Source organism: Opisthocomus hoazin, chromosome 25 (assembly GCF_030867145.1).
Source record: "Opisthocomus hoazin isolate bOpiHoa1 chromosome 25, bOpiHoa1.hap1, whole genome shotgun sequence".
Taxonomy (NCBI): Eukaryota; Metazoa; Chordata; class Aves; order Opisthocomiformes; family Opisthocomidae; genus Opisthocomus; species Opisthocomus hoazin.
Window position 1 is genome coordinate 3,048,316 of NC_134438.1, and position 27,964 is coordinate 3,076,279.

Here is a 27,964-nt window from a genome sequence, read left to right on the forward strand (position 1 = left end):
AGGCTGAGCAACAGCTTTCCAGGATAGCCCCTTCTGCCTGCCAGCTATCTGCAGACGTTCGCACTTTCGGAGCAGGGCTGCGAAAGGAGCCTGGCTGGGACACCAACTTTCCCAGGCTACGTTTGAAGTTTGAGGTGGCAAGACAAGCAAGCAGCCCCATTCTCTGTGCCTCTGTGCGAGCACTGACATGGGCAGATGAGGCTGAGCAACAGCTTTCCAGGCTAGCCCCTTCTGCCTGCCAGCTATCTGCAGACGCTCGCACTTTCGGAGCAGGGCTGTGAAAGGAGCCTGGCTGGGACACCAACTTTCCCAGGCTACGTTTGAAGTTTGAGGTGGCAAGACAAGCAAGGAGCCCCATTCTCTGTGCCTCTGTGCGAGCACTGCCATGGGCAGATGAGTCTGAGCAACAGCTTTCCAGGCTAGCCCCTTCTGGCTGCCAGCTATCTGCAGACGTTCGCACTTTCGGAGCAGGGCTGTGATAGGAGCCTGGCAGGGACACCACCATTCCCAGCATGCGTTTCAAGTTTCAAGTGGCAAGATAAGCAAGCAGCCCCATTCTCTGTGCCTCTATGCGAACAGTGCCATGGGCAGATGAGGCTGAGCAACAGCTTTCCAGGATAGCCCCTTCTGGCTGCCAGCTATCTGGAGACGTTCGCATTTGAAGAGCAGGGCTGCGAAAGGAGCCTGGCAGGGACACCACCATTCCCAGCATGCGTTTGAAGTTTCAAGTGGCAAGATAAGCAAGCAGCCCCATTCTCTGTGCCTCTATGCGAACAGTGCCATGGGCAGATGAGGCTGAGAAACAGCTTTCCAGGCTAGCCCCTTCTGCCTGCCAGCTATCTGCAGACGTTCGCATTTCAAGAGCAGGGCTGCGAAAGGAGCCTAGCACGTACACCATCTTTCCCAGGCTACGTTTGAATTTTGAGGTGGCAAGACAAGCAAGGCGCCCCATTCTCTGTGCCTCTGTGCGAGCAGTGCCATGGGCAGATGAGGCTGAGCAACAGCTTTCCAGGCTAGCACCTTCTGGCTGCCAGCTATCTGCAGACGTTCGCACTTTCGGAGCAGGGCTGCGAAAGAGCCTAGCACGTACACCATCTTTCCCAGGCTACGTTTGAAGTTTGAGGTGGCAAGACAAGCAAGCAGCCCCATTCTCTGTGCCTCTGTGCGAGCAGTGCCATGGGCAGATGAGGCTGAGCAACAGCTTTCCAGGCTAGCACCTTCTGGCTGCCAGCTATCTGGAGACGTTCGCATTTCAAGAGCAGGGCTGCGAAAGGAGCCTAGCACGTACACCATCTTTCCCAGGCTACGTTTGAAGTTTGAGGTGGCAAGACAAGCAAGGAGCCCCATTCTCTGTGCCTCTGTGCGAACACTGCCATGGGCAGATGAGGCTGAGCAACAGCTTTCCAGGCTAGCCCCTTCTGGCTGCCAGCTATCCGCAGACGTTCGCACTTTAGGAGCAGGGCTGCGAAAGGAGCCTGGCTGGGACACCAAGTTTCCCAGCATGCGTTTGAAATTTCAAGTGGCAAGATAAGCAAGCAGCCCCATTCTCTGTGCCTCTATACGAACAGTGCCATGGGCAGATGAGGCTGAGCAACTGCTTTCCAGGCTAGCCCCTTCTGCCTGCCAGCTATCTGCAGACGTTCGCATTTCAAGAGCAGGGCTGCGAAAGGAGCCTAGCAGGTACACCATTTTTCCCAGGCTACGTTTGAAGTTTGAGGTGGCAAGACAAGCAAGCAGCCCCATTCTCTGTGCCTCTGTGCGAGCAGTGCCATGGGCAGATGAGGCTGAGCAACAGCTTTCCAGGCTAGCCCCTTCTGGGTGCCAGCTATCTGCAGACGTTCGCATTTTAAGGACAGGGCTGTGATAGGAGCCTGGCAGGGACACCAACTTTCCCAGGCTACGTTTGAAGTTTGAGGTGGCAAGACAAGCAAGCAGCCCCATTCTCTGTGCCTCTGTGCGAGCACTGCCATGGGCAGATGAGACTAAGCAACAGCTTTCCAGGCTAGCCCCTTCTGGCTGCCAGCTATCTGCAGACGTTCGCACTTTCGGAGCAGGGCTGTGATAGGAGCCTGGCAGGGACACCACCATTCCCAGCATGCGTTTGAAGTTTTCAAGTGGCAAGATAAGCAAGCAGCCCCATTCTCTGTGCCTCTACGCGAACAGTGCCATGGGCAGATGAGGCTGAGCAACAGCTTTCCAGGATAGCACCTTCTGGCTGCCAGCTATCTGCAGACGTTCGCACTTTCGGAGCAGGGCTGCGAAAGGAGCCTGGCTGGGACACCAACTTTCCCAGGATACGTTTGAAGTTTGAGGTGGCAAGACAAGCAAGCAGCCCCATTCTCTGTGCCTCTGTGCGAGCACTGCCATGGGCAGATGAGGCTGAGCAACAGCTTTCCAGGCTAGCCCCTTCTGGCTGCCAGCTATCTGGAGACGTTCGCATTTCAAGAGCAGGGCTGCGAAAGGAGTCTAGCAGGTACACCAACTTTCCCAGGCTACGTTTGAAGTTTGAGGTGGCAAGACAAGCAAGGAGCCCCATTCTCTGTGCCTCTGTGCGAGCCGTGCCATGGGCAGATGAGGCTGAGCAACAGCTTTCCAGGATAGCCCCTTCTGCCTGCCAGCTATCTGCAGACGTTCGCACTTTCGGAGCAGGGCTGCGAAAGGAGCCTGGCTGGGACACCAACTTTCCCAGGCTACGTTTGAAGTTTGAGGTGGCAAGACAAGCAAGCAGCCCCATTCTCTGTGCCTCTGTGCGAGCACTGACATGGGCAGATGAGGCTGAGCAACAGCTTTCCAGGCTAGCCCCTTCTGGCTGCCAGCTATCTGGAGACGTTCGCATTTCAAGAGCAGGGCTGCGAAAGGAGCCTAGCAGGTACACCATCTTTCCCAGGCTACGTTTGAAGTTTGAGGTGGCAAGACAAGCAAGGAGCCCCATTCTCTGTGCCTCTGTGCGAGCCGTGCCATGGGCAGATGAGGCTGAGCAACAGCTTTCCAGGCTAGCACCTTCTGGTTGCCAGCTATCTGCAGACGTTCGCACTTTCGGAGCAGGGCTGTGATAGGAGCCTGACAGGGACACCACCATTCCCAGCATGCGTTTGAAGTTTCAAGTGGCAAGATAAGCAAGCAGCCCCATTCTCTGTGCCTCTATGCGAACAGTGCCATGGGCAGATGAGGCTGAGCAACAGCTTTCCAGGCTAGCCTCTTCTGCTTGCCAGCTATCTGCAGACGTTCACATTTCAAGAGCAGGGCTGCGAAAGGAGCCTGGCTGGGACACCAACTTTCCCAGGCTACGTTTGAAGTTTGAGGTGGCAAGACAAGCAAGCAGCCCCATTCTCTGTACCTCTGTGCGAGCCGTGCCATGGGCAGATGAGGCTGAGCAACAGCTTTCCAGGCTAGCCCCTTCTGGCTGCCAGCTATCTGCAGACGTTCGCACTTTCGGAGCAGGGCTGTGAAAGGAGCCTGGCTGGGACACCAACTTTCCCAGGCTACGTTTGAAGTTTGAGGTGGCAAGACAAGCAAGCAGCCCCATTCTCTGTGCCTCTGTGCGAGCACTGCCATGGGCAGATGAGTCTGAGCAACAGCTTTCCAGGCTAGCCCCTTCTGCCTGCCAGCTATCTGCAGACGTTCGCACTTTCGGAGCAGGGCTGTGATAGGATCCTGGCAGGGACACCACCATTCCCAGCATGCGTTTCAAGTTTCAAGTGGCAAGATAAGCAAGCAGCCCCATTCTCTGTGCCTCTATGCGAACAGTGCCATGGGCAGATGAGGCTGAGCAACAGCTTTCCAGGATAGCCCCTTCTGCCTGCCAGCTATCTGCAGACGTTCGCATTTGAAGAGCAGGGCTGCGAAAGGAGCCTGGCAGGGACACCACCATTCCCAGCATGCGTTTGAAGTTTCAAGTGGCAAGATAAGCAAGCAGCCCCATTCTCCGTGCCTCTATGCGAACAGTGCCATGGGCAGATGAGGCTGAGAAACAGCTTTCCAGGCTAGCCCCTTCTGGCTGCCAGCTATCTGCAGACATTCGCATTTCAAGAGCAGGGCTGCGAAAGGAGCCTAGCACGTACACCATCTTTCCCAGGCTACGTTTGAATTTTGAGGTGGCAAGACAAGCAAGGCGCCCCATTCTCTGTGCCTCTGTGCGAGCAGTGCCATGGGCAGATGAGGCTGAGCAACAGCTTTCCAGGCTAGCACCTTCTGGCTGCCAGCTATCTGCAGACGTTCGCACTTTCGGAGCAGGGCTGCGAAAGGAGCCTGGCTGCGACACCATCTTTCCCAGGCTACGTTTGAAGTTTGAGGTGGCATGACAAGCAAGCAGCCCCATTCTCTGTGCCTCTGTGCGAGCAGTGCCATGGGCAGATGAGGCTGAGCAACAGCTTTCCAGGCTAGCACCTTCTGGCTGCCAGCTATCTGGAGACGTTCGCATTTCAAGAGCAGGGCTGCGAAAGGAGCCTAGCAGGTACACCAACTTTCCCAGGCTACGTTTGAAGTTTGAGGTGGCAAGACAAGCAAGGAGCCCCATTCTCTGTGCCTCTGTGCGAGCCGTGCCATGGGCAGATGAGGCTGAGCAACAGCTTTCCAGGATAGCCCCTTCTGCCTGCCAGCTATCTGCAGACGTTCGCATTTCAAGAGCAGGGCTGCGAAAGGAGCCTGGCTGGGACACCAACTTTCCCAGGCTACGTTTGAAGTTTGAGGTGGCAAGACAAGCAAGCAGCCCCATTCTCTGTGCCTCTGTGCGAGCACTGACATGGGCAGATGAGGCTGAGCAACAGCTTTCCAGGCTAGCCCCTTCTGCCTGCCAGCTATCTGCAGACGCTCGCACTTTCGGAGCAGGGCTGTGAAAGGAGCCTGGCTGGGACACCAACTTTCCCAGGCTACGTTTGAAGTTTGAGGTGGCAAGACAAGCAAGCAGCCCCATTCTCTGTGCCTCTGTGCGAGCACTGCCATGGGCAGATGAGTCTGAGCAACAGCTTTCCAGGCTAGCCCCTTCTGGCTGCCAGCTATCTGCAGACGTTCGCACTTTCGGAGCAGGGCTGTGATAGGAGCCTGGCAGGGACACCACCATTCCCAGCATGCGTTTCAAGTTTCAAGTGGCAAGATAAGCAAGCAGCCCCATTCTCTGTGCCTCTATGCGAACAGTGCCATGGGCAGATGAGGCTGAGCAACAGCTTTCCAGGATAGCCCCTTCTGGCTGCCAGCTATCTGGAGACGTTCGCATTTCAAGAGCAGGGCTGCGAAAGGAGCCTGGCAGGGACACCACCATTCCCAGCATGCGTTTGAAGTTTCAAGTGGCAAGATAAGCAAGCAGCCCCATTCTCTGTGCCTCTATGCGAACAGTGCCATGGGCAGATGAGGCTGAGAAACAGCTTTCCAGGCTAGCCCCTTCTGCCTGCCAGCTATCTGCAGACGTTCGCATTTCAAGAGCAGGGCTGCGAAAGGAGACTAGCACGTACACCATCTTTCCCAGGCTACGTTTGAATTTTGAGGTGGCAAGACAAGCAAGGCGCCCCATTCTCTGTGCCTCTGTGCGAGCAGTGCCATGGGCAGATGAGGCTGAGCAACAGCTTTCCAGGCTAGCACCTTCTGGCTGCCAGCTATCTGCAGACGTTCGCACTTTCGGAGCAGGGCTGCGAAAGAGCCTAGCACGTACACCATCTTTCCCAGGCTACGTTTGAAGTTTGAGGTGGCAAGACAAGCAAGCAGCCCCATTCTCTGTGCCTCTGTGCGAGCAGTGCCATGGGCAGATGAGGCTGAGCAACAGCTTTCCAGGCTAGCACCTTCTGGCTGCCAGCTATCTGCAGACGTTCGCATTTCAAGAGCAGGGCTGGTAAAGGAGCCTGGCTGGGACACCAACTTTCCCAGGCTACGTTTGAAGTTTGAGGTGGCAAGACAAGCAAGGAGCCCCATTCTCTGTGCCTCTGTGCGAGCAATGCCATGGGCAGATGAGGCTGAGCAACAGCTTTCCAGGCTAGCACCTTCTGGCTGCCAGCTATCCGCAGACGTTCGCATTGCAAGAGCAGGGCTGCGAAAGGAGCCTAGCACGTACACCATCTTTCCCAGGCTACGTTTGAAGTTTGAGGTGGCAAGACAAGCAAGGAGCCCCATTCTCTGTGCCTCTGTGCGAGCAGTGCCATGGGCAGATGAGGCTGAGCAACAGCTTTCCAGGCTAGCACCTTCTGGCTGCCAGCTATCTGCAGACGTTCGCACTTTCGGAGCAGGGCTGCGAAAGGAGACCGGCTGGGACACCAACTTTCCCAGGCTACGTTTGAAGTTTGAGGTGGCAAGACAAGCAAGGAGCCCCATTCTCTGTGCCTCTGTGCGAGCACTGCCATGGGCAGATGAGGCTGAGCAACAGCTTTCCAGGCTAGCCCCTTCTGCCTGCCAGCTATCTGCAGACGTTCGCACTTTCGGAGCAGGGCTGCGAAAGGAGCCTGGCTGGGACACCAACTTTCTCCCAGGCTACGTTTGAAGTTTGAGGTGGCAAGACAAGCAAGCAGCCCCATTCTCTGTGCCTCTGTGCGAGCAGTGCCATGGGCAGATGAGGCTGAGCAACAGCTTTCCAGGCTAGCCCCTTCTGCCTGCCAGCTATCTGCAGACGTTCGCACTTTCGGAGCAGGGCTGTGATAGGAGCCTGGCAGGGACACCACCATTCCCAGCATGCGTTTGAAGTTTCAAGTGGCAAGATAAGCAAGCAGCCCCATTCTCTGTGCCTCTATGCGAACAGTGCCATGGGCAGATGAGGCTGAGCAACAGCTTTCCAGGCTAGCCCCTTCTGCCTGCCAGCTATCTGCAGACGTTCGCATTTCAAGAGCAGGGCTGCGAAAGGAGCCTGGCTGGGACACCAACTTTCCCAGGCTACGTTTGAAGTTTGAGGTGGCAAGACAAGCAAGGAGCCCCATTCTCTGTGCCTCTGTGCGAGCACTGCCATGGGCAGATGAGGCTGAGCAACAGCTTTCCAGGCTAGCACCTTCTGCCTGCCAGCTATCTGCAGACGTTCGCACTTTCGGAGCAGGGCTGCGAAAGGAGCCTGGCTGGGACACCAACTTTCCCAGGCTACGTTTGAAGTTTGAGGTGGCAAGACAAGCAAGCAGCCCCATTCTCTGTGCCTCTGTGCGAGCACTGACATGGGCAGATGAGGCTGAGCAACAGCTTTCCAGGCTAGCCCCTTCTGGCTGCCAGCTATCTGCAGACGTTCGCACTTTCGGAGCAGGGCTGTGATAGGAGCCTGGCAGGGACACCACCGTTCCCAGCATGCGTTTGAAGTTTCAAGTGGCAAGATAAGCAAGCAGCCCCATTCTCTGTGCCTCTATGCGAACAGTGCCATGGGCAGATGAGGCTGAGCAACAGCTTTCCAAGCTAGCCCCTTCTGCCTGCGGGCTATCTGCAGACGTTTGCACTTTCGGAGCAGGGCTCTGATAGGAGCCTGGCAGGGACACCACCATTCCCAGGCTACGTTTGAAGTTTGAGGTGGCAAGACAAGCAAGGAGCCCCATTCTCTGTGCCTCTGTGCGAGCAATGCCATGGGCAGATGAGGCTGAGCAACAGCTTTCCAGGCTAGCACCTTCTGGCTGCCAGCTATCTGCAGACGTTCGCATTTCAAGAGCAGGGCTGCGAAAGGAGCCTAGCAGGTACACCATCTTTCCCAGGCTACGTTTGAAGTTTGAGGTGGCAAGACAAGCAAGCAGCCCCATTCTCTGTGCCTCTGTGCGAGCAGTGCCATGGGCAGATGAGGCTGAGCAACAGCTTTCCAGGCTAGCCCCTTCTGCCTGCCAGCTATCTGCAGACGTTCACACTTTCGGAGCAGGGCTGTGATAGGAGCCTGGCAGGGACACCACCATTCCCAGCATGCGTTTGAAGTTTCAAGTGGCAAGATAAGCAAGCAGCCCCATTCTCTGTGCCTCTATGCGAACAGTGCCATGGGCAGATGAGGCTGAGCAACAGCTTTCCAGGCTAGCCCCTTCTGCCTGTAGGCTATCTGCAGACGTTTGCACTTTCGGAGCAGGGCTGTGAAAGGAGACTGGCTGGGACACCAACTTTCCCAGGCTACGTTTGAAGTTTGAGGTGGCAAGATAAGCAAGGAGCCCCATTCTCTGTGCCTCTGTGCGAGCAGTGCCATGGGCAGATGAGGCTGAGCAACAGCTTTCCAGGCTAGCCCCTTCTGGCTGCCAGCTATCTGCAGACGTTCGCACTTTCGGAGCAGGGCTGCGAAAGGAGCTTGGCTGGGACACCAACTTTCTCCCAGGCTACGTTTGAAGTTTGAGGTGGCAAGACAAGCAAGCAGCCCCATTCTCTGTGCCTCTGTGCGAGCAGTGCCATGGGCAGATGAGGCTGAGCAACAGCTTTCCAGGCTAGCCCCTTCTGCCTGCCAGCTATCTGCAGACGTTTGCACTTTCGGAGCAGGGCTGTGATAGGAGCCTGGCAGGGACACCACCATTCCCAGCATGCGTTTGAAGTTTCAAGTGGCAAGATAAGCAAGCAGCCCCATTCTCTGTGCCTCTATGCGAACAGTGCCATGGGCAGATGAGGCTGAGCAACAGCTTTCCAGGCTAGCCCCTTCTGCCTGCCAGCTATCTGCAGACGTTCGCATTTCAAGAGCAGGGCTGCGAAAGGAGCCTGGCTGGGACACCAACTTTCCCAGGCTACGTTTGAAGTTTGAGGTGGCAAGACAAGCAAGGAGCCCCATTCTCTGTGCCTCTGTGCGAGCACTGCCATGGGCAGATGAGGCTGAGCAACAGCTTTCCAGGCTAGCACCTTGTGGCTGCCAGCTATCTGCAGATGTTCGCATTTCAAGAGCAGGGCTGCGAAAGGAGCCTGGCAGGGACACCAACTTTCCCAGGCTACGTTTGAAGTTTGAGGTGGCAAGACAAGCAAGCAGCCCCATTCTCTGTGCCTCTGTGCGAGCACTGCCATGGGCAGATGAGGCTGAGCAACAGCTTTCCAGGCTAGCCCCTTCTGCCTGCCAGCTATCTGCAGACGTTCGCACTTTCGGAGCAGGGCTGTGATAGGAGCCTGGCAGGGACACCACCCTTCCCAGCATGCGTTTGAAGTTTCAAGTGGCAAGATAAGCAAGCAGCCCCATTCTCTGTGCCTCTATGCGAACAGTGCCATGGGCAGATGAGGCTGAGCAACAGCTTTCCAGGCTAGCCCCTTCTGGCTGCAGGCTATCTGCAGACGTTTTCACTTTCGGAGCAGGGCTGTGATAGGAGCCTGGCAGGGACACCACCATTCCCAGCATGCGTTTGAAGTTTCAAGTGGCAAGATAAGCAAGCAGCCCCATTCTCTGTGCCTCTATGCGAACAGTGCCATGGGCAGATGAGGCTGAGCAACAGCTTTCCAGGCTAGCCCCTTCTGCCTGCCAGCTATCTGCAGACGTTCGCATTTCAAGAGCAGGGCTGCGAAAGGAGCCTAGCACGTACACCATCTTTCCCAGGCTACGTTTGAAGTTTGAGGTGGAAAGACAAGCAAGGAGCCCCATTCTCTGTGCCTCTGTGCGAGCACTGCCATGGGCAGATGAGGCTGAGCAACAGCTTTCCAGGATAGCCCCTTCTGCCTGCCAGCTATCTGCAGACGTTCGCATTTCAAGAGCAGGGCTGCGAAAGGAGCCTAGCACGTACATCATCTTTCCCAGGCTACGTTTGAAGTTTGAGGTGGCAAGACAAGCAAGGAGCCCCATTCTCTGTGCCTCTGTGTGAGCAGTGCCATGGGCAGATGAGGCTGAGCAACAGCTTTCCAGGCTAGCACCTTCTGGCTGCCAGCTATCTGCAGACGTTCGCACTTTCGGAGCAGGGCTGCGAAAGGAGCCTGGCTGGGACACCAACTTTCCCAGGCTACGTTTGAAGTTTGAGGTGGCAAGACAAGCAAGCAGCCCCATTCTCGGTGCCTCCGTGCGAGCACTGCCATGGGCAGATGAGGCTGAGCAACAGCTTTCCAGGCTAGCCCCTTCTGCCTGCCAGCTATCTGCAGACGTTCGCACTTTCGGAGCAGGGCTGTGAAAGGAGCCTAGCAGGTACACCATCTTTCCCAGGCTACGTTTGAAGTTTGAGGTGGCAAGACAAGCAAGCAGCCCCATTCTCTGTGCCTCTGTGCGAGCAGTGCCATGGGCAGATGAGGCTGAGCAACAGCTTTCCAGGCTAGTTCCTTCTGCCTGCCAACTATCTGCAGACGTTCACACTTTCGGAGCAGGGCTGTGATAGGAGCCTGGCAGGGACACCACCATTCCCAGCATGCGTTTGAAGTTTCAAGTGGCAAGATAAGCAAGCAGCCCCATTCTCTGTGCCTCTATGCGAACAGTGCCATGGGCAGATGAGGCTGAGCAACAGCTTTCCAGGCTAGCCCCTTCTGCCTGCCAGCTATCTGCAGACGTTCGCATTTCAAGAGCAGGGCTGCGAAAGGAGCCTAGCACGTACACCATCTTTCGCAGGCTACGTTTGAAGTTTGAGGTGGCAAGACAAGCAAGGAGCCCCATTCTCTGTGCCTCTGTGCGAGCAGTGCCATGGGCAGATGAGGCTGAGCAACAGCTTTCCACGCTAGCACCTTCTGGCTGCCAGCTATCTGCAGACGTTCGCACTTTCGGAGCAGGGCTGCGAAAGGAGCCTGGCTGGGACACCACCATTCCCAGCATGCGTTTGAAGTTTCAAGTGGCAAGACAAGCAAGCAGCCCCATTCTCTGTGCCTCTGTGCGAGCACTGCCATGGGCAGATGAGGCTGAGCACAGCTTTCCAGGATAGCCCCTTTTGGCTGCCAGCTATCTGCAGACATTCGCATTTCAAGAGCAGGGCTGCGAAAGGAGCCTAGCAGGTACACCAACTTTCCCAGGCTACGTTTGAAGTTTGAGGTGGCAAGAGAAGCAAGGAGCCCCATTCTCTGTGCCTCTGTGCGAGCAGTGCCATGGGCAGATGAGGCTGAGCAACAGCTTTCCAGGCTAGCACCTTGTGGCTGCCAGCTATCTGCAGACGTTCGCACTTTCGGAGCAGGGCTGCGAAAGGAGCCTGGCTGGGACACCAACTTTCCCAGGCTACGTTTGAAGTTTGAGGTGGCAAGACAAGCAAGCAGCCCCATTCTCTGTGCCTCTGTGCGAGCACTGCCATGGGCAGATGAGGCTGAGCAACAGCTTTCCAGGATAGTCCCTTCTGCCTGCCAGCTATCTGCAGACGTTCACACTTTCGGAGCAGGGCTGTGATAGGAGCCTGGCAGGGACACCACCATTCCCAGCATGCGTTTCAAGTTTCAAGTGGCAAGATAAGCAAGCAGCCCCATTCTCTGTGCCTCTATGCGAACAGTGCCATGGGCAGATGAGGCTGAGCAACAGCTTTCCAGGCTAGCCCCTTCTGCCTGCCAGCTATCTGCAGACGTTCGCACTTTCGGAGCAGGGCTGCGAAAGGAGCCTGGCTGGGACACCAACTTTCCCAGGCTACGTTTGAAGTTTGAGGTGGCAACACAAGCAAGGAGCCCCATTCTCTGTGCCTCTGTGCGAGCAGTGCCATGGGCAGATGAGGCTGAGCAACAGCTTTCCAGGATAGCACCTTCTGGCTGCCAGCTATCTGCAGACGTTCGCACTTTCGGAGCAGGGCTGCGAAAGGAGCCTGGCTGGGACACCAACTTTCTCAGGCTACATTTGAAGTTTGAGGTGGCAAGAGAAGCAAGGAGCCCCATTCTCTGTGCCTCTGTGCGAGCACTGCCATGGGCAGATGAGGCTGAGCAACAGCTTTCCAGGCTAGCCCCTTCTGCCTGCCAGCTATCTGCAGACGTTCGCATTTCAAGAGCAGGGCTGCGAAAAGAGCCTAGCACGTACACCATATTTCCCAGGCTACGTTTGAAGTTTGAGGTGGCAAGACAAGCAAGGAGCCCCATTCTCTGTGCCTCTGTGCGAGCCGTGCCATGGGCAGATGAGGCTGAGCAACAGCTTTCCAGGCTAGCCCCTTCTGCCTGCCAGCTATCTGCAGACGTTCGCACTTTCGGAGCAGGGCTGTGAAAGGAGCCTGGCTGGGACACCAACTTTCTCCCAGGCTACGTTTGAAGTTTGAGGTGGCAAGACAAGCAAGCAGCCCCATTCTCTGTGCCTCTGTGCGAGCAGTGCCATGGGCAGATGAGGCTGAGCAACAGCTTTCCAGGCTAGCCCCTTCTGCCTGCCAGCTATCTGCAGACGTTCGCACTTTCGGAGCAGGGCTGTGATAGGAGCCCGGCAGGGACACCACCATTCCCAGCATGCGTTTGAAGTTTCAAGTGGCAAGATAAGCAAGCAGCCCCATTCTCTGTGCCTCTATGCGAACAGTGCCATGGGCAGATGAGGCTGAGCAACAGCTTTCCAGGATAGCCCCTTCTGGCTGCCAGCTATCTGCAGACGTTCGCATTTCAAGAGCAGGGCTGCGAAAGGAGCCTAGCACGTACACCATCTTTCCCAGGCTACGTTTGAAGTTTGAGGTGGCAAGACAAGCAAGGAGCCCCATTCTCTGTGCCTCTGTGCGAGCAGTGCCATGGGCAGATGAGGCTGAGCAACAGCTTTCCTGGCTAGCCCCTTCTGCCTGCCAGCTATCTGCAGATGTTCGCACTTTCGGAGCAGGGCTGTGATAGGAGCCTGGCAGGGACACCACCATTCCCAGCATGCGTTTGAAGTTTCAAGTGGCAAGATAAGCAAGCAGCCCCATTCTCTGTGCCTCTATGCGAACAGTGCCATGGGCAGATGAGGCTGAGCAACAGCTTTCCAGGCTAGCACCTTCTGGCTGCCAGCTATCTGCAGACGTTCGCACTTTCGGAGCAGGGCTGTGATAGGAGCCTGGCTGGGACACCAACTTTCCCAGGCTACGTTTGAAGTTTGAGGTGGCAAGAGAAGCAAGCAGCCCCATTCTCTGTGCCTCTGTGCGAGCACTGCCATGGGCAGATGAGGCTGAGCAACAGCTTTCCAGGCTAGCCCCTTCTGCCTGCCAGCTATCTGCAGACGTTCGCACTTTCGGAGCAGGGCTGTGAAAGGAGCCTGGCTGGGACACCAACTTTCCCAGGCTACGTTTGAAGTTTGAGGTGGCAAGACAAGCAAGGAGCCCCATTCTCTGTGCCTCTGTGCGAGCAGTGCCATGGGCAGATGAGACTGAGCAACAGCTTTCCAGGCTAGCTCTTTCTGGCTGCGAGCTATGTGCAGACGTTCGCATTTTCAGAGGAGGGCTGCCGGAGGACACCGACATGGACCACCTAAGATATATTCTAAAGTTTGAGGTGGCAAGACAAGCAAGCAGCCCCAGTCTCTGTGCCTCTGTGCGAGCAGTGCCATGGGCAGATGAGGCTGAGCAACCACTTTGCAGGCTAGCTCTTTCTGGCTGCGAGCTATCTGCAGACGTTCGCATTTTTGGAGCAGGCCTGCTGTAGGTGCCCGTCATGGAACACTTAAGCTACGTTTGAAGTTTGAGGTGGCAAGACAAGTAAGCATCCCCATTCTCTGTGCCTCTTTGCGAGCAGTGCCATGGGCAGATGAGGCTCAGCAACAGCTTTCCAGGCTAGCTCTTTCTGGCTGCGAGCTATCTGCAGAAACTCTCATTTTCGGAGCAGAGCTGCCGGAGACACTCGGAACGGACCCCGAAAGATACGTCTGAAGTTTGACGGGGCAAGACAAGCAAGCAGCCCCAGTCTCTGTGCCTCTGTGCGAGCAGTGCCATGGGCAGAGGAGGCTGAGCAACAGCTTTCCAGGCTAGTTCTTTCTGCCTGAGACCTATCTGCAGACGTTCGCATCTTTAGAGGAGCGCTGCCGGAGGCGCCCGTCATGGAACACTTAAGATACGTTTGAAGTTTGAGGTGGCAAGACAAGCAAGCAGCCCCAGTCTCTGTGCCTCTGTGCAAGCAGTGCCATGGGCAGATGAGGCTGAGCAACAGCTTTCCAGGCTAGCTCTTTCTGGCTGCGAGCTATCTGCAGACGTTCGCATTTTCAGAGCAGGGCTGCCGGAGGCGCCCGGGACGGACGACCTAAGCTACGTTTGAAGTTTCAGGGGGCAAGACAAGAAAGCAGCCCCAGTCTCTGTGCCTCTGTGCGAGCAGTGCCATGGGCAGATGAGACTGAGCAACAGCTTTCCAGGCTAGCTCTTTGTGCCTGCGAGCTATCTGCAGACATTCGCATTTTAAGAGCAGGCTTGCCGGAGTTGCCTTTCACGGACCCCCAAAGATATGTTGCAAGATTGAGGTGGCGAGATAAGCAAGCAGCCCAAGTCTCTGTGCCTCTGTGCGAGCAGTGCCATGGGCAGATGAGGCTGAGCAACAGCTTTCCAGGCTAGGTCTTTCTGCATGCGAGCTATCTGCAGACGTTCGCATTTTCGGAGCACCACTGCCGGAATCCCTTTGCCTGGACCCGCAAAGCTAAATTTGAAGTTTGAGAGGGCAAGACAAGCAAGCAGCCCCATTCTCTGTGCCTCTGTGCGAGCAGTGCATTGGGCAGATGAGGCTGAGCAACAGCTTTCTAGGCTAGCTCTTTCTGTCTGCGAGCTATCTGCAGACATTCGCATTTTCAGAGCAGGGCTGCTATAAGTGACCAGAAGAGACTACCTAAGATACGTTTGAAGTTTGAGGTGGCAAGACAAGCAAGCAGCCCCATTCTCTGTGCCTCTGTGCGAGCAGTGCCATGGGCAGATGAGGCTGAGCAACAGCTTTCCAGGCTAGCTCTTTCTGGCTGCGAGCTATCTGTAGAAATTCTCATTTTCGGAGCAGAGCTGCCGGAGACGCTCGGAACAGACCCCGAAAGATACGTCTGAAGTTTGACGGGACAAGACAAGCAAGCAGCCCCAGTCTCTGTGCCTCTGTGCGAGCGGTGCCATGGACAGATGAGGCTGAGCAACAGCTTTCCAGGCTAGCTCTTTCTGCCTGTGAGCTATCTGCAGACGTTCGCATTTTCAGAGCAGGGCTGCCGGAGGACACCGACACGGACCACCTAAGATACATTTGAAGTTTGAGATGGCAAGACAAGCAAGCAGCCCCATGCTCTGTGCCTCTGTGCGAGAAGTGCCATGGGCAGATGAGGCTGAGCAACAGCTTTCCAGGCTAGCTTTTTCTGGCTGACAGCTATCTGCAGACGTTCGCATTTTTGGAGCACTCCTGCACAAGTCCCCAAGCACGGACCCCCAAAGATACGTCTGAAGTTTGACGGGGCAAGACAAGCAAGCAGCCCCAGTCTCTGTGCCTCTGTGCGAGCAGTGCCATGGACAGATGAGGCTGAGCAACAGCTTTCCAGGCTAGCTCTTTCTGCCTGCGAGCTATCTGCAGACGTTCGCATTTTCAGAGCAGGGCTGCCGGAGGACGCCGACACGGACCACCTAAGATACATTTGAAGTTTGAGATGGCAAGACAAGCAAGCAGCCCCAGTCTCTGTGCCTCTGTGCGAGCAGTGCCATGTTCAGATGAGGCTGAGCAACAGCTTTCCAGGCTAGCTTTTTCTGGCTGAGAGCTATCTGCAGACGTTCGCATTTTTGGAGCACTCCTGCCCAAGTCCCCAAGCAAGGACCCCCAAAGATATGTTTGAATTTTGACGTTGCAAGACAAGCAATCAGTCTCAATCTCTGTGCCTCTGTGCGAGCAGTGCCATGGGCAGATGAGGCTGAGCAACAGCTTTCCAGGCTAGCTTTTTCTGGATGCTCAGCTATCTGCAGACGTTCGCATTTTCGGAGCAGGGCTACAGGAGGTGCCCGGCACGGACCACCTAATCTACGTTTGAAGTTTGAGGTGGCAAGACAAGCAAGCAGCCCCAGTCTCTGTGCCTCTGTGCGAGCAGTGCCATGGACAGATGAGGCTGAGCAACAGCTTTCCAGGCTAGCTCTTTCTGCCTGCGAGCTATCTGCAGACGTTCGCATTTTCAGAGCAGGGCTGCCGGAGGACGCCGACACGGACCACCTAAGATACATTTGAAGTTTGAGATGGCAAGACAAGCAAGCAGCCCCATTCTCTGTGCCTCTGTGCGAGCAGTGCCATGGGCAGATGAGGCTGAGCAACAGCTTTCCAGGCTAGCCCCTTCTGGCTGCCAGCTATCTGCAGACGTTCGCACTTTCAAAGCAGGGCTGCGAAAGGAGCTTGGCTGGGACACCAACTTTCTCCCAGGCTACGTTTGAAGTTTGAGGTGGCAAGACAAGCAAGCAGCCCCATTCTCTGTGCCTCTGTGCGAGCAGTGCCATGGGCAGATGAGGCTGAGCAACAGCTTTCCAGGCTAGCCCCTTCTGGCTGCCAGCTATCTGCAGACGTTTGCACTTTCGGAGCAGGGCTGTGATAGGAGCCTGGCAGGGACACCACCATTCCCAGCATGCGTTTGAAGTTTCAAGTGGCAAGATAAGCAAGCAGCCCCATTCTCTGTGCCTCTATGCGAACAGTGCCATGGGCAGATGAGGCTGAGCAACAGCTTTCCAGGCTAGCCCCTTCTGCCTGCCAGCTATCTGCAGACGTTCGCATTTCAAGAGCAGGGCTGCGAAAGGAGCCTGGCTGGGACACCAACTTTCCCAGGCTACGTTTGAAGTTTGAGGTGGCAAGACAAGCAAGGAGCCCCATTCTCTGTGCCTCTGTGCGAGCACTGCCATGGGCAGATGAGGCTGAGCAACAGCTTTCCAGGCTAGCACCTTCTGGCTGCCAGCTATCTGCAGACGTTCGCACTTTCGGAGCAGGGCTGCGAAAGGAGCCTGGCTGGGACAACAACTTTCCCAGGCTACGTTTGAAGTTTGAGGTGGCAAGACAAGCAAGGAGCCCCATTCTCTGTGCCTCTATGCGAGCAGTGCCATGGGCAGATGAGGCTGAGCAACAGCTTTCCAGGCTAGCACCTTGTGGCTGCCAGCTATCTGCAGACGTTCGCATTTCAAGAGCAGGGCTGCGAAAGGAGCCTGGCAGGGACACCAACTTTCCCAGGCTACGTTTGAAGTTTGAGGTGGCAAGACAAGCAAGCAGCCCCAGTCTCTGTGCCTCTGTGCAAGCAGTGCCATGGGCAGATGAGGCTGAGCAACAGCTTTCCAGGCTAGCTCTTTCTGGCTGCGAGCTATCTGCAGACGTTCGCATTTTCAGAGCAGGGCTGCCGGAGGCGCCCGGGACGGACGACCTAAGCTACGTTTGAAGTTTCAGGGGGCAAGACAAGAAAGCAGCCCCAGTCTCTGTGCCTCTGTGCGAGCAGTGCCATGGGCAGATGAGACTGAGCAACAGCTTTCCAGGCTAGCTCTTTGTGCCTGCGAGCTATCTGCAGACATTCGCATTTTAAGAGCAGGCTTGCCGGAGTTGCCTTTCACGGACCCCCAAAGATATGTTGCAAGATTGAGGTGGCGAGATAAGCAAGCAGCCCAAGTCTCTGTGCCTCTGTGCGAGCAGTGCCATGGGCAGATGAGGCTGAGCAACAGCTTTCCAGGCTAGGTCTTTCTGCATGCGAGCTATCTGCAGACGTTCGCATTTTCGGAGCACCACTGCCGGAGGCCCTTTGCCTGGACCCGCAAAGCTAAATTTGAAGTTTGAGAGGGCAAGACAAGCAAGCAGCCCCATTCTCTGTGCCTCTGTGCGAGCAGTGCATTGGGCAGATGAGGCTGAGCAACAGCTTTCTAGGCTAGCTCTTTCTGTCTGCGAGCTATCTGCAGACATTCGCATTTTCAGAGCAGGGCTGCTATAAGTGACCAGAAGAGACTACCTAAGATACGTTTGAAGTTTGAGGTGGCAAGACAAGCAAGCAGCCCCATTCTCTGTGCCTCTGTGCGAGCAGTGCCATGGGCAGATGAGGCTGAGCAACAGCTTTCCAGGCTAGCTCTTTCTGGCTGCGAGCTATCTGTAGAAATTCTCATTTTCGGAGCAGAGCTGCCGGAGACGCTCGGAACAGACCCCGAAAGATACGTCTGAAGTTTGACGGGACAAGACAAGCAAGCAGCCCCAGTCTCTGTGCCTCTGTGCGAGCGGTGCCATGGACAGATGAGGCTGAGCAACAGCTTTCCAGGCTAGCTCTTTCTGCCTGTGAGCTATCTGCAGACGTTCGCATTTTCAGAGCAGGGCTGCCGGAGGACACCGACACGGACCACCTAAGATACATTTGAAGTTTGAGATGGCAAGACAAGCAAGCAGCCCCATGCTCTGTGCCTCTGTGCGAGAAGTGCCATGGGCAGATGAGACTGAGCAACAGCTTTCCAGGCTAGCTTTTTCTGGCTGAGAGCTATCTGCAGACGTTCGCATTTTTGGAGCACTCCTGCACAAGTCCCCAAGCACGGACCCCCAAAGATACGTCTGAAGTTTGACGGGGCAAGACAAGCAAGCAGCCCCAGTCTCTGTGCCTCTGTGCGAGCAGTGCCATGGACAGATGAGGCTGAGCAACAGCTTTCCAGGCTAGCTCTTTCTGCCTGCGAGCTATCTGCAGACGTTCGCATTTTCAGAGCAGGGCTGCCGGAGGACGCCGACACGGACCACCTAAGATACATTTGAAGTTTGAGATGGCAAGACAAGCAAGCAGCCCCAGTCTCTGTGCCTCTGTGCGAGCAGTGCCATGTTCAGATGAGGCTGAGCAACAGCTTTCCAGGCTAGCTTTTTCTGGCTGAGAGCTATCTGCAGACGTTCGCATTTTTGGAGCACTCCTGCCCAAGTCCCCAAGCAAGGACCCCCAAAGATATGTTTGAATTTTGACGTTGCAAGACAAGCAATCAGTCTCAATCTCTGTGCCTCTGTGCGAGCAGTGCCATGGGCAGATGAGGCTGAGCAACAGCTTTCCAGGCTAGCTTTTTCTGGATGCTCAGCTATCTGCAGACGTTCGCATTTTCGGAGCAGGGCTACAGGAGGTGCCCGGCACGGACCACCTAATCTACGTTTGAAGTTTGAGGTGGCAAGACAAGCAAGCAGCCCCAGTCTCTGTGCCTCTGTGCGAGCAGTGCCATGGACAGATGAGGCTGAGCAACAGCTTTCCAGGCTAGCTCTTTCTGCCTGCGAGCTATCTGCAGACGTTCGCATTTTCAGAGCAGGGCTGCCGGAGGACGCCGACACGGACCACCTAAGATACATTTGAAGTTTGAGATGGCAAGACAAGCAAGCAGCCCCATTCTCTGTGCCTCTGTGCGAGCAGTGCCATGGGCAGATGAGGCTGAGCAACAGCTTTCCAGGCTAGCCCCTTCTGGCTGCCAGCTATCTGCAGACGTTTGCACTTTCGGAGCAGGGCTGTGATAGGAGCCTGGCAGGGACACCACCATTCCCAGCATGCGTTTGAAGTTTCAAGTGGCAAGATAAGCAAGCAGCCCCATTCTCTGTGCCTCTATGCGAACAGTGCCATGGGCAGATGAGGCTGAGCAACAGCTTTCCAGGCTAGCCCCTTCTGCCTGCCAGCTATCTGCAGACGTTCGCATTTCAAGAGCAGGGCTGCGAAAGGAGCCTGGCTGGGACACAAACTTTCCCAGGCTACGTTTGAAGTTTGAGGTGGCAAGACAAGCAAGGAGCCCCATTCTCTGTGCCTCTGTGCGAGCACTGCCATGGGCAGATGAGGCTGAGCAACAGCTTTCCAGGCTAGCACCTTCTGGCTGCCAGCTATCTGCAGACGTTCGCACTTTCGGAGCAGGGCTGCGAAAGGAGCCTGGCTGGGACACCAACTTTCCCAGGCTACGTTTGAAGTTTGAGGTGGCAAGACAAGCAAGGAGCCCCATTCTCTGTGCCTCTATGCGAGCAGTGCCATGGGCAGATGAGGCTGAGCAACAGCTTTCCAGGCTAGCACCTTGTGGCTGCCAGCTATCTGCAGACGTTCGCATTTCAAGAGCAGGGCTGCGAAAGGAGCCTGGCAGGGACACCACCCTTCCCAGCATGCGTTTGAAGTTTCAAGTGGCAAGATAAGCAAGCAGCCCCATTCTCTGTGCCTCTATGCGAACAGTGCCATGGGCAGATGAGGCTGAGCAACAGCTTTCCAGGCTAGCCCCTTCTGCCTGCAGGCTATCTGCAGACGTTTTCACTTTCGGAGCAGGGCTGTGATAGGAGCCTGGCAGGGACACCACCATTCCCAGCATGCGTTTGAAGTTTCAAGTGGCAAGATAAGCAAGCAGCCCCATTCTCTGTGCCTCTGTGCGAACAGTGCCATGGGCAGATGAGGCTGAGCAACAGCTTTCCAGGCTAGCCCCTTCTGCCTGCCAGCTATCTGCAGACGTTCGCATTTCAAGAGCAGGGCTGTGAAAGGAGCCTGGCTGGGACACCAACTTTCCCAGGCTACGTTTGAAGTTTGAGGTGGCAAGACAAGCAAGGAGCCCCATTCTCTGTGCCTCTGTGCGAGCAGTGCCATGGGCAGATGAGGCTGAGCAACAGCTTTCCAGGCTAGCCCCTTCTGCCTGCCAGCTATCTGCAGACGTTCGCATTTCAAGAGCAGGGCTGCGAAAGGAGCCTAGCTGGGACACCAACTTTCTCCCAGGCTACGTTTGAAGTTTGAGGTGGCAAGACAAGCAAGCAGCCCCAGTCTCTGTGCCTCTGTGCGAGCAGTGCCATGGGCAGATCAGGCTGAGCAACAGCTTTCCAGGCTGGCTCTTTCTCCCTGCGATCTATCTGCAGACATTCGCATGTAAGAGCAGGCCTGCTGGAGATGCCTGGCACGGACCCCCAAAGATATGTTGCAAGATTGAGGTGGCTAGACAAGCAAGCAGTCCAAGTCTCTGTGCCTCTGTGCGAGCAGTGCCATGGGCAGATGAGGCTGAGCAACAGCTTTCCAGGCTAGCTCTTTCTGGATGCGAGCTATCTGCAGACATTCGCATTTTCAGAGCAGGGCTGCTATAGGTGCCCAGAAGAGACTACCTAAGATACGTTTGAAGTTTGAGGTGGCAAGACAAGCAAGCAGCCCCAGTCTCTGTGCCTCTGTGCGAGCAGTGCCATGGGCAGATGAGGCTGAGCAACAGCTTTCCAGGCTAGCTTTTCTGGCTGCGAGCTATCTGCAGACGTTCGCAATTTCAGAGCAGGGCTGACGCAGGCGCCCGGGACGAAACAGCTAAGATACGTTTGAAGTTTGAGGGGGCAAGACAAGCAAGCAGCCCCAGTCTCTGTGCCTCTATGCGAGCAGTGCCATGGGCAGATGAGGCTGAGCAACAGCTTTCCAGGCTAGCTCTTTCTGGCTAAGAACTATCTGCAGACATTCGCATTTTAAGAGCAGGGCAGAAGGAAGCGCCCGGCACGGACCCACAAAGATATGTTGCAAAATTGAAGTGGCAAAACCAGCAAGCAGCCCCAGTCTCTGTGCCTCTGTGCGAGCAGTGCCATGGGCAGATGAGACTGAGCAACAGCTTTCCAGGCTAGCTCTTTCTGGCTGCGAGCTATGTGCAGACGTTCGCATTTTCAGAGGAGGGCTGCCGGAGTACACCGACATGGACCACCTAAGATATATTCTAAAGTTTGAGGTGGCAAGACAAGCAAGCAGCCCCAGTCTCTGTGCCTCTGTGCGAGCAGTGCCATGGGCAGATGAGGCTGAGCAACCACTTTGCAGGCTAGCTCTTTCTGGCTGTGAGCTATCTGCAGACGTTCGCATTTTTGGAGCAGGCCTGCTGTAGGTGCCCGTCATGGAACACTTAAGCTACGTTTGAAGTTTGAAGTGGCAAGACAAGCAAGCATCCCCATTCTCTGTGCCTCTTTGCGAGCAGTGCCATGGGCAGATGAGGCTCAGCAACAGCTTTCCAGGCTAGCTCTTTCTGGCTGCGAGCTATCTGCAGAAACTCTCATTTTCGGAGCAGAGCTGCCGGAGACACTCGGAACGGACCCCGAAAGATACGTCTGAAGTTTGACGGGGCAAGACAAGCAAGCAGCCCCAGTCTCTGTGCCTCTGTGCGAGCAGTGCCATGGGCAGAGGAGGCTGAGCAACAGCTTTCCAGGCTAGTTCTTTCTGCCTGAGACCTATCTGCAGACGTTCGCATCTTTAGAGGAGCGCTGCCGGAGGCGCCCGTCATGGAACACTTAAGATACGTTTGAAGTTTGAGGTGGCAAGACAAGCAAGCAGCCCCAGTCTCTGTGCCTCTGTGCAAGCAGTGCCATGGGCAGATGAGGCTGAGCAACAGCTTTCCAGGCTAGCTCTTTCTGGCTGCGAGCTATCTGCAGACGTTCGCATTTTCAGAGCAGGGCTGCCGGAGGCGCCCGGGACGGACGACCTAAGCTACTTTTGAAGTTTCAGGGGGCAAGACAAGAAAGCAGCCCCAGTCTCTGTGCACTGTGCGAGCAGTGCCATGGGCAGATGAGACTGAGCAACAGCTTTCCAGGCTAGCTCTTTGTGCCTGCGAGCTATCTGCAGACATTCGCATTTTAAGAGCATGCTTGCCGGAGTTGCCTTTCACGGACCCCCAAAGATATGTTGCAAGATTGAGGTGGCGAGATAAGCAAGCAGCCCAAGTCTCTGTGCCTCTGTGCGAGCAGTGCCATGTTCAGATGAGGCTGAGCAACAGCTTTCCAGGCTAGCTTTTTCTGGCTGACAGCTATCTGCAGACGTTCGCATTTTTGGAGCACTCCTGCCCAAGTCCCCAAGCAAGGACCCCCAAAGATATGTTTGAAGTTTGACGTTGCAAGACAAGCAAGCAGTCTCAATCTCTGTGCCTCTGTGCGAGCAGTGCCATGGGCAGATGAGGCTGAGCAACAGCTTTCCAGGCTAGCTCTTTCTGGATGCCCAGCTATCTGCAGACGTTCGCATTTTCGGAGCAGGGCTACAGGAGGTGCCCGGCACGGACCACCTAATCTACGTTTGAAGTTCGAGGTGGCAAGACAAGCAAGCAGCCCCAGTCTCTGTGCCTCTGTGCAAGCAGTGCCATGGGCAGATGAGGCTGAGCAACAGCTTTCCAGGCTAGCTCTTTCTGTCTGCGAGCTATCTGCAGACATTCGCATTTTCAGAGCAGGGCTGCTATAGGTGCCCAGAAGAGACTACCTAAGATACTTTTGAAGTTTGAGGTGGCAAGACAAGCAAGCAGCCCCAGTCTCTGTGCCTCTGTGCGAGCAGTGCCATGGGCAGATGAGGCTGAGCAACAGCTTTCCAGGCTAGCTCTTTCTGGCTAAGAACTATCTGCAGAGATTCGCATTTTCAGAGCAGGGCAGAAGAAAGCGCCCGGCACGGACCCACAAAGATATGTTGCAAAATTGAAGTGGCAAGACAAGAAAGCAGCCCCAGTCTCTGTGCCTCTGTGCGAGCAGTGCCATGGGCAGATGAGACTGAGCAACAGCTTTCCAGGCTAGCTCTTTCTGGCTGCGAGCTATCTGCAGACGTTTGCATTTTCAGAGCAGGGCTGCCGGAGTACACCGACATGGACCACCTAAGATACATTCAAAGTTTGAGGTGGCAAGACAAGCAAGCAGCCTCAGTCTCTGTGCCTCTGTGCGAGCAGTGCCATGGGCAGATGAGGCTGAGCAACCGCTTTGCAGGCTAGCTCTTTCTGGCTGCGATCTATCTGCAGACGTTCGCATTTTTGGAGCAGGCCTGCTGTAGGCGCCCGTCATGGAACACTTAAGCTACGTTTGAAGTTTGAGGTGGCAAGACAAGCAAGCAGCCCCAGTCTCTGTGCCTCTGTGCGAGCAGTGCCATGGGCAGATGAGGCTGAGCAACAGCTTTCCAGGCTAGCTCTTTCTGGCTGCGAGCTATCTGTAGAAATTCTCATTTTCGGAGCAGAGCTGCCGGAGACGCTCGGAACAGACCCCGAAAGATACGTCTGAAGTTTGACGGGACAAGACAAGCAAGCAGCCCCAGTCTCTGTGCCTCTGTGCGAGCGGTGCCATGGACAGATGAGGCTGAGCAACAGCTTTCCAGGCTAGCTCTTTCTGCCTGCGAGCTATCTGCAGACGTTCGCATTTTCAGAGCAGGGCTGCCGGAGGACACCGTCACGGACCACCTAAGATACATTTGAAGTTTGAGATGGCAAGACAAGCAAGCATCCCCAGTCTCTGTGCCTCTGTGCAAGCAGTGCCATGGGCAGATGAGGCTGAGCAACAGCTTTCCAGGCTAGCTCCTTCTGTCTGCGAGCTATCTGCAGACATTCGTATTTTCAGAGCAGGGCTGCTATAGGTGCCCAGAACAGACTACCTAAGATACGTTTGAAGTTTGAGGTGGCAAGACAAGCAAGCAGCCCCAGTCTCTGTGCCTCTGTGCAAGCAGTGCCATGTTCATATGAGGCTGAGCAACAGCTTTCCAGGCTAGCTTTTTCTGGCTGAGAGCTATCTGCAGACGTTCGCATTTTTGGAGCACTCCTGTCCAAGTCCCCAAGCAAGGACCCCCAAAGATATGTTTGAAGTTTGACGTTGCAAGACAAGCAAGCAGTCTCAATCTCTGTGCCTCTGTGCGAGCAGTGCCATGGGCAGATGAGGCTGAGCAACAGCTTTCCAGGCTAGCTTTTTCTGGATGCTCAGCTATCTGCAGACGTTCGCATTTTCGGAGCACGGCTACAGGAGGTGCCCAGCACGGACCACCTAATCTACGTTTGAAGTTTGAGGTGGCAAGACAAGCAAGCAGCCCCAGTCTCTGTGCCTCTGTGCGAGCAGTGCCATGGGCAGATGAGGCTGAGCAACAGCTTTCCAGGCTAGCTCTTTCTGGCTGCGAGCTATCTGCAGACGTTCGCAATTTCAGAGCAGGGCTGACGCAGGCCCCCGGGGACGGAACAGCTAAGATACGTTTGAAGTTTGAGGGGGCAAGACAAGCAAGCAGCCCCAGTCTCTGTGCCTCTGTGCGAGCAGTGCCATGGGCAGATGAGGCTGAGCAAGAGCTTTCCAGGCTAGCTTTTTCTGGCTGCCAGCTATCTGCAGACGTTCGCATTTTTGGAGCACTCCTGCCCAAGTCCCCAAGCACGGACCCCCAAAGATACGTCTGAAGTTTGACGGGGCAAGACAAGCAAGCAGCCCCAGTCTCTGTGCCTCTGTGCGAGCAGTGCCATGGACAGATGAGGCTGAGCAACAGCTTTCCAGGCTAGCTCTTTCTGCCTGCGAGCTATCTGCAGACGTTCGCATTTTCAGAGCAGGGCTGCCGGAGGACGCCGACACGGACCACCTAAGATACATTTGAAGTTTGAGATGGCAAGACAAGCAAGCAGCCCCAGTCTCTGTGCCTCTGTGCGAGCAGTGCCATGTTCAGATGAGGCTGAGCAACAGCTTTCCAGGCTAGCTTTTTCTGGCTGAGAGCTATCTGCAGACGTTCGCATTTTTGGAGCACTCCTGCCCAAGTCCCCAAGCACGGACCCCCAAAGATATGTTTGAAGTTTGACGTTGCAAGACAAGCAAGCAGTCTCAATCTCTGTGCCTCTGTGCGAGCAGCGCCATGGGCAGATGAGGCTGAGCAACAGCTTTCCAGGCTAGCTCTTTCTGGATGCCCAGCTATCTGCAGACGTTCGCATTTTCGGAGCAGGGCTACAGGAGGTGCCCGGCACGGACCACCTAATCTACGTTTGAAGTTTGAGGTGGCAAGACAAGCAAGCAGCCCCAGTCTCTGTGCCTCTGTGCGAGCAGTGCCATGGGCAGATGAGGCTGAGCAACAGCATTCCAGGCTAGCTCTTTCTGTCTGCGAGCTATCTGCAGACATTCGCATTTTCAGAGCAGGGCTGCTATAGGTGCCCAGAAGAGACTACCTAAGATACTTTTGAAGTTTGAGGTGGCAAGACAAGCAAGCAGCCCCAGTCTCTGTGCCTCTGTGCGAGCAGTGCCATGGGCAGATGAGGCTGAGCAACAGCTTTCCAGGCTAGCTCTTTCTGGCTAAGAACTATCTGCAGAGATTCGCATTTTAAGAGCAGGGCAGAAGAAAGCGCCCGGCACGGACCCACAAAGATATGTTGCAAAATTGAAGTGGCAAGACAAGAAAGCAGCCCCAGTCTCTGTGCCTCTGTGCGAGCAGTGCCATGGGCAGATGAGGCTGAGCAACCGCTTTGCAGGCTACCTCTTTCTGGCTGCGATCTATCTGCAGACGTTCGCATTTTTGGAGCAGGCCTGCTGTAGGCGCCCGTCATGGAACACTTAAGCTACGTTTGAAGTTTGAGGTGGCAAGACAAGCAAGCAGCCCCAGTCTCTGTGCCTCTGTGTGAGCAGTGCCATGGGCAGATGAGGCTGAGCAACAGCTTTCCAGGCTAGCTCTTTCTGGCTGCGAGCTATCTGCAGACATTCTCATTTTCGGAGCAGAGCTGCCGGAGACGCTCGGAACAGACTCCGAAAGATACGTCTGAAGTTTGACGGGACAAGACAAGCAAGCAGCCCCAGTCTCTGTGCCTCTGTGCGAGCGGTGCCATGGACAGATGAGGCTGAGCAACAGCTTTCCAGGCTAGCTCTTTCTGCCTGCGAGCTATCTGCAGACGTTCGCATTTTCAGAGCAGGGCTGCCGGAGGACACCGTCACGGACCACCTAAGATACATTTGAAGTTTGAGATGGCAAGACAAGCAAGCAGCCCCATGCTCTGTGCCTCTGTGCGAGAAGTGCCATGGGCAGATGAGGCTGAGCAAGAGCTTTCCAGGCTAGCTTTTTCTGGCTGAGAGCTATCTGCAGACGTTCGCATTTTTGGAGCACTCCTGCACAAGTCCCCAAGCACGGACCCCCAAAGATATGTTTGAAGTTTGACGTTGCAAGACAAGCAAGCAGTCTCAATCTCTGTGCCTCTGTGCGAGCAGTGCCATGGGCAGATGAGGCTGAGCAACAGCTTTCCAGGCTAGCTTTTTCTGGATGCCCAGCTATCTGCAGACGTTCGCATTTTCGGAGCAGGGCTACAGGAGGTGCCCGGCACGGACCAACTAATCTACGTTTGAAGTTTGAGGTGGCAAGACAAGCAAGCAGCCCCAGTCTCTGTGCCTCTGTGCAAGCAGTGCCATGGGCAGATGAGGCTGAGCAACAGCTTTCCAGGCTAGCTCTTTCTGTCTGCGAGCTATCTGCAGACATTCGCATTTTCAGAGCAGGGCTGCTATAGGTGCCCAGAAGAGACTACCTAAGATACGTTTGAAGTTTGAGGTGGCAAGACAAGCAAGCAGCCTCAGTCTCTGTGCCTCTGTGCGAGCAGTGCCATGGGCAGATGAGGCTGAGCAACAGCTTTCCAGGCTAGCTCTTTCTGGCTGCGAGCTATCTGCAGACGTTCGCAATTTCAGAGCAGGGCTGACGCAGGCCCCCGGGACGGAACAGCTAAGATACGTTTGAAGTTTGAGGGGGCAAGACAAGCAAGCAGCCCCAGTCTCTGTGCCTCTGTGCGAGCAGTGCCATGGGCAGATGAGGCTGAGCAACCGCTTTGCAGGCTAGCTATTTCTGGCTGCGAGCTATCTGCAGACGTTCGCAATTTGGCGCAGGCCTGCTGTAGGCGCCCGTCATGGAACACTTAAGCTACGTTTGAAGTTTGAGGTGGCAAGACAAGCAAGCAGCCCCAGTCTCTGTGCCTCTGTGCGAGCAGTGCCATGGGCAGATGAGGCTGAGGAACAGCTTTCCAGGCTAGCACCTTCTGGCTGCGAGCTATCTGCAGAAATTCTCATTTTCGGAGCAGAGCTGCCGGAGACGCTCGGAACGGACCCCCAAAGATACGTCTGAAGTTTGACGGGGCAAGACAAGCAAGCAGCCCCAGTCTCTGTGCCTCTGTGCGAGCAGTGCCATGGACAGATGAGGCTGAGCAACAGCTTTCCAGGCTAGCTCTTTCTGCCTGCGAGTTATCTGCAGACGTTCGCATTTTCGGAGCAGGGCTACAGGAGGTGCCCGGCACGGACCACCTAATCTACGTTTGAAGTTTGAGGTGGCAAGACAAGCAAGCAGCCCCAGTCTCTGTGCCTCTGTGCAAGCAGTGCCATGGGCAGATGAGGCTGAGCAACAGCTTTCCAGGCTAGCTCTTTCTGTCTGCGAGCTATCTGCAGACATTCGTATTTTCAGAGCAGGGCTGCTATAGGTGCCCAGAACAGACTACCTAAGATACGTTTGAAGTTTGAGGTGGCAAGACAAGCAAGCAGCCCCAGTCTCTGTGCCTCTGTGCAAGCAGTGCCATGGGCAGATGAGGCTGAGCAACAGTTTTCCAGGCTAGCTCTTTCTGTCTGCGAGCTATCTGCAGACATTCGCATTTTCAGAGCAGGGCTGCTATAGGTGCCC